Source organism: Callithrix jacchus, chromosome 4 (assembly GCF_049354715.1).
Source record: "Callithrix jacchus isolate 240 chromosome 4, calJac240_pri, whole genome shotgun sequence".
NCBI classification, from domain to species: Eukaryota; Metazoa; Chordata; class Mammalia; order Primates; family Cebidae; genus Callithrix; species Callithrix jacchus.
Genome location: NC_133505.1, coordinates 98,615,721 through 98,623,008, shown reverse-complemented (window position 1 = coordinate 98,623,008; position 7,288 = coordinate 98,615,721).

Sequence of the window (7,288 nt, the reverse complement as noted above, 5' to 3'; positions counted from 1 at the left end):
TAAATAATTGTAAAGGGATCTGTAGTGTCATCAAAATTTTAAAATATTTTAGACTGTGGATAGGTTTTGTTGGTTTTGTTAACTGTCTTGTTAACAAAAAGATTAAAGTTTTTTATTTTACAATGTATAAAATGGAGCAAAGAATCTATGCCTACATATGAACCAAAGTAATACAGGAGAGAGAAACTGCAGCTTGAGAAAACCTAGATTCAAGATAGTAGAGATGCCATGCTGCAGAAGAGGGAACACAAGAGAGAGATCTACAGCCAGACAGCAAACAGCCAGCTAAGAAAGCAAGTGTGAGCCAGGACAGGTTTGTGGGACATGCTAAAATTTCCTGGGGATCTCTATGATCATTATTAGAGAAGATTGTGATAATTTACTAAATACTCAAGCAGTGATAAGGAGGTTCAGGCTTTTATATTTGGGCATTAAAAAGGAATGCAGCTGATGAGATGATAACCTTGAGGAATTTTGGGTTATATTTAAAATAAAAAAATTCTTGAGAACATTTCTGGGTAGAGAATAAAGGACAAATTAGAAGGACACAAACTTGTGCAATGGGTTAAGAACAAAAAAGGCAACCAAAGAAAGTAACAGAGACAAATGCGCTTTTGAAACTTTTCAGTGGAAAACAAGTTATTAAATATACAGAGTTTAGAGTGTTCACAGATGAGATGTAGGGTCAATTCAAGCCTGAAAATCTCTACTCTCTGGAAAAAAGGAGGTAATGTTAACAAAAGAGAGACAATGGGGTTCACAGAAAATCAAGAGAAATGTTAACATTTTAAAGAAATAATCTTAGAATTATAAAACAAAAGAACGATACCGGTATGAGGTTTCAAAACAAACCTTCTCAAGAGACATTAATGAGAATTCATTACTTTATCTAATATGTGAAAATACTTATTTTCTGGTGTGTGTATGTGTATGTGTCTTTGTATCTGTAGCTGTTTAGTAAAAACAAGATTGGTCTTAAAACTTTACTAATAGGCCATATAATTCACGTTCATGCTATTTCATATCTTAGCAGTTATCACAGTGACTATAATTATTTTATATCAATAATTTTATAGTATGCATAGAAAATGTTTAAAAAGAGGAAATGTGTATAACATTTGGCAAGATGTAATTATCCCCTGGATTTTTATGACTTAGTCCTTTTGTTACAAAATTCCATAAATAGAGCAGAGGCATATTAATGTTAATACCACTACCTTTTTAAAGATAGAAGAAATAAAAATAAATGCACTATAAGTAATCTTCAGGATTCTGCATAATCCTTAGGTGTGGGAGGTTAGAGTGACTTAAGACACTGAAGATAACATTTCCATGCCCATGTGAGCAATCCTATTATTTTTATGGAATTTTCCGACATCACGTTTTGTTTCAAAGTGTGGTTTAAAGAATGACAAACATAGTACAGAAAAAGAACAATGCAAACACATAGAAAATCAGAACACCAAAATTAACTCCAGATGGATTAAAGACTTAAACATAAGACCCGGCACCATAAAAACCCTAGAAGGAAATCTAGGCAAAACCATCCAGGACATAGGAGTAGGCAAGGACTTCATGAACAAAACACCAAAAGCATTGGCAACAAAAGCCAAAATAGACAAATGGGACCTAATCAAACTCCACAGCTTCTGCACAGCAAAAGAAACAGTCTCTAGTGTGAATCGGCAACCAACAGAATGGGAAAAAATTTTTGCAGTTTACCCATCTGACAAAGGGCTGATATCCAGAATATACAAAGAACTCAAACAGATTTACAGGAAAAAACAAACAAGCCCATTCAAAAGTGGTCAAAGGATATGAACAGACACTTTACGAAAGAAGACATATATGAGGCCAACAATCATATGAAAAAATGCTCATCGTCACTGGTCATCAGAGAGATGCAAATCAAAACCACATTGAGATACCATCTCACGCCAGTTAGAATGGCGATCATTAAAAAATCTGGAGACAACAGATGCTGGAGAGGATGTGGAGAAAAAGGAACACTTCTACACTGTTGGTGGGAGTGTAAATTAGTCCAACCATTGTGGAAGACGGTGTGGCGATTCCTCAAGGCCTTAGAAATAGAAATCCCATTTGACCCAGCAATCCCATTACTGGGTATATATCCAAAAGACTATAAATCGTTCTACTACAAGGACACATGCACATGAATGTTCATTGCAGCACTGTTTACAATAGCAAAGACCTGGAATCAACCCAAATGCCCATCAATAATAGACTGGATTGGGAAAATGTGGCACATATACACCATGGAATATTATGCAGCAATCAGAAATGATGAGTTCGTGTCGTTTATAGGGACATGGATGAATCTGGAGAACATCATCCTCAGCAAACTGACACAAGAACAGAAAATGAAACACCGCATATTCTCACTCATAGGCGGGTGATGAAAAATGAGAACACATGGACACAGAGAGGGGAGTACTAAACACTGGGGTCTATAGGGGGAAAAGGGGAGGGCCAGTGGGAGGGGGAGGTGGGGAGGGATTGCCAGGGAGAAATACCAAATGTGGGTGAAGGGGAGAAAGCAAACAAAACACACTGCCCTGTGTGTACCTATGCAACTGTATTGCATGCTCTGCACATGTACCCCAAAACCTAAAATGCAATAAAAAAAAAAAAAAGAAAACCAGAACATACTGAACTTCTAGTAAAAATTAATGATATGTAGTTTTATTCTTTAATTAAAAATATACATGCTAATTTTACGTTACTTTTGAATAAAATAACTATGGGTTTGATTGATTTCTTTTTAAATTATTTTTAAATTTTTACTTTTAATTGACATAACAATTATGCATATGGATTACAATGTGATATTTCAATGCATATATACATTGTTTAGTGATTGAATTGGTATAAGTAGCATATTTATTATCTCAAATATTTATCATTTCTTCATAGTGGGAACATACAAAATCTTCTCTTCTAGTTATTTTGACATATACATCACACTCTTGTTGACTATAATCACTCTAACATGCAATAGGACTAGGAACTTATTCTTTCTTTGTACTTGTAACTTTGTAAACATTGGCCATGCTCTCCCAATCCTCTTCCCCAGTCTTTGGAAAGGTAACAGCTTTCTAACAGTTCTATTCAGGACTTCAATAGTCTTAGATTCCTTATATGAGGGAGAACATGCTGTATTTGTCTTTCTATGTCTGGTTTATTTCACTTAACATAATATTCTCCAAGTTCATCCTTATTGTAACAAATGACAGAATTTCGTTCATTTTAATGTTAAAAGTATTCTACTATTCTACTGTGTATATGTACCATGTTTTCTTCATCCATTCATCCATTGTTGGACACTTAAGTTGATTCTATTAATAGCTTGGCTATTATGAATAGTACTACAATGATGCTGGGAGTACAGATAGGCCTTCTACATACTGATTTCATTTTCTTCAGATTTATATCCCGCAGTGGGATTGTTGGATCAGATGGTAGTTCTTGTTTCAGTTTTTTTAAGAAATGTACTAATTTAGATTACCATGAACTGTGAACAAGGGGACCCTTTTCTCCAAATCCTTTCAAACATTTATTTATTATTTGTCTTTTTTGTAATAGCTATTCTAACTGGAATGAAGTAATATTCTATTGTTTTTATTTGCATCTTCCTAATGGTTAGTTTTGTTGAGCATTTTTTTCTGCGTGTGTGTTGGCCATTTGTATGCCTTCTTTTAGAAATGTTTCTTGTGGGTTTTGCCCATTTTAAATTGGATTATTATTATTATTTGCTATTGAGTTGTTTGAATTTCTTATATGTTCTGGGTATTAACCCTTTGCCAGATAGATACATAGCTTGCAAATATTTTACCTCAATCTATAATTTATATCCTTATTCTGTTGATTCTTTTGATGTGCAGTAGCTTTTCATATAAATGCAGTCCCAGTTGTCTACTTTAGCTTTTGTTGTCGGTGCTTTTAAGGTCTTGTCCAAAAAGATCCCTGTCCAATGTCACAAAATATTTCCTCTGTTTTACTTAATAGTTTCATGTCTTATATTTAAATCTTGAATCCATTTTGAGCTGATTTTTTATGTGGTGAAGGCTATGTGTCCATTTTCATTGTTTTGCATTTGAATATTGAATTTTCTCAGAACTATTCATTAAAGAAGAGTGCTTTTTCCAACGTGTGTTTTTGGCAGTTTTGTCAAAACTTACTTGGTTGTAGAAGTACAGAATTATTTCTGGGTTTCTATTTTTTCCCATTAGTCTACATGTCTTTTGAGTTAATACATAAATATATTTTCAATATATATGCTTTGGTTAATATAGCTTTGCATTATATGTTGAAGTCAAATATTGTTAGACCTTTAAGTTTTAAATTTCATTCTCATGATTACTTTGGCTATGTGGGGTCTTCTGTAGTTCCATACGAATCTTACTTTTTTTTTTCTATTTATCAGTGGAATGTCATTGGAATTTGACAGGGATTACATTGAAGATGTAGATCACTTTGGGTAGTATAGACATTTAACAATATTATTTCTTCCAATTAGTGAACACAGGATATCTTTCAATTTTTTGTGTCTTCTTCAATTTTTTCACCAAAGTTTTATAGTTATTAGTTTAGTAATCTTTCACCTGCTTAGACAAACTCATTGCTATATACCTTAGATTATTGCAGTTTTATAATTGTGATTGTTTTCTTGATTTCTTTCTCAGAGGGTTTACTATTAGCATATAAAAGCAGCTGTGTTTTGATTTTGCATCCTTCTAAATTTGTTCATTAGTTTTAATAGTTTTTGTGTGGAGTCTTTAGGGTTATTTATATGTAAGATAATGCTATCTGCAAACAGAGAACAATATGACTTTCTCATTTTTAATTTGCATGCCTTATATTTATTTCTCCTGCTTAGTTGTTCTGGCTGGCACTTCCAGTATTATGCTAAATAAAAGTGGTCAAAGTGGGAATCCTTGCCTTGTTTCAAATTTTAGAGGAAAGCTTTCAATTTATCCCTAGTTAATAAATGTTAGCTGGGCATTTATATTGCTTTTATTGTGTTGAGGGATAAACCTTCTATATTTAATTTGTCAAAAGCTTTATCATGAAGCGATATTGAATTTTGGCAGATAATTTTTTGGGTCTATTGCAAAGGTCATCTTGTTTTTGTCTTCCTTTTTGTTATCATGGTATATGACATTTATTGTTTGGCATATATTAACCATCTTTCCATCTCTAGGATGAATTCCACTTGATCTTTTAAATAATATTTTTAAAGTTCTGTTGAATCCAGTTTGCTAGTATTTTGTTGTGAATTTTTTCATCTATATTCAGTGAAAAAATACTGACTTGTAGATTTCCTTATTTATAGGGTCCTTGCTGGTTTTGGTCTCAGGATAAAGTTGCCTTTATAAAATAAATTTGGGAATATGTAGTATTCTTTAATTGTATCTGGACTATTGTTAGAAGAATTAATCTTAGTTCTTAAATTATTGGTAGAAATTAGCAGTGAAGTCATCAGGTCCTGACTTTTCTTGATGGGAGAGTTTTTATCACTGATTCAATTACTTCTGTTTAGATATTCTATTTCTTCATAAGTTAATGTTGGTAGGCTACATGTGTCCAGAAATTTACTCATTTCTTCTAGATTATCCAATTTGTTGACATATATTGGTCATAAAATCTCTCAAGATCCTTTGCATTTCTATGTTACTAGTTGTAATGTCTCTTTTATCATCTTCAATTTTATTCAATTAATTTTTTTTATTTTCTTAAATGTATATAAGTAATCATTTTATTTATTTTTTTAATTTTTGTATTGCATTTTAGGTTTGGGGGTACATGAGCAGAACATGCAAGACAGTTGCATAGGTACACACATGGCAGTGTGTTTTGCTTCCTTTCTTCCCTTCACCCACATTTGGCATTTCTCCCCAGGTTATCCCTCCCCACCTACCCCTCCCACTGGCCCTCCCCTTTTTCCCCCAATAGACCCCAGTGTTTAGTACTCCCCTCCCTGTGTCCATGTGTTCTCATTTTTCATCACCCGCCTATGAGTGAGAATATGCGGTGTTTCATTTTCTGTTCTTGTGTCAGTTTGCTGAGGATGTTCTCCAGATTCATCCATGTCCCTACAAACGACACAAACTCATCATTTCTGATTGCTGCATAATATTCCATGGTGTATATGTGCCACATTTTTCCAATCCAGTCTATTATCAATGGGCATTTGGGTTGATTCCAGGTCTTTGCTATTGTAAACAGTGCTGCAATGAACATTCGTGTACATGTGTCCTTATAGTAGAACGATTTATAGTCTTTTGGATATATACCCAGTAGTGGGATTGCTGGGTCAAATGGAATTTCTATTTCTAAGGCCTTGAGGAATCGCCACACTGTCTTCCACAATGGTTGAACTAATTTACACTCCCACCAACAGTGTAAAAGTGTTCCTTTTTCTCCACATCCTCTCCAGCATCTGTTGTCTCCAGATTTTTTAATGATCGCCATTCTAACTGGAGTGAGATGGTATCTCAATGTGATTTTGATTTGCATCTCTCTGATGACCAGTGACGATGAGTATTTTTTCATATGATTGTTGGCCTCATATATGTCTTCTTTCGTAAAGTGTCTGTTCATATCCTTTGCCCACTTTTGAATGGGGTTGTTTGTTTTTTCCTGTAAATCTGTTTGAGTTCTTTGTAAATCTGGATATCAGCCCTTTGTCAGATGGGTAAACTGCAAAAATTTTTTCCCATTCTGTTGGTTGCCGATTCACTCTAGTGACTGTTTCTTACGAAATCAGAGAGGACACAAACAGATGGAGAAACATTCCATGTTCATGGTTAGGAAGAATTAATATTGTGAAAATGGCTATACTGCCCAAAGTAATTTACAGAATCAATGCTATCCCCATCAAGCTACCATTGACTTTCTTCACAGAACTGGAAAATACCACCATGAACTTCATATGGAACCAAAAGAGAGCCCGCATAGCCAAGTCAATTCTAAGCAAAAAGAACACAGCCAGGGGCATCACACTACCGGATTTCAAACTATACTACAAGGCTACAGTAATCAAAACAGCATGGTACTGGTACCAAAACAGAGATATAGACCAATGGAACAAAACAGAGGCATCAGAGGCAACACAACATATCTACAACTATACAATCTTTGATAAACCTGACAAAAACAAGCAATGGGGAAAGGATTCCCTGTTTAACAAATGGTGTTGGGAAAAATGGCTAGCAATGTGCAGAAAGCAGAAACTGGACCCCTTCCTGACACCTTACACTAAAATTAA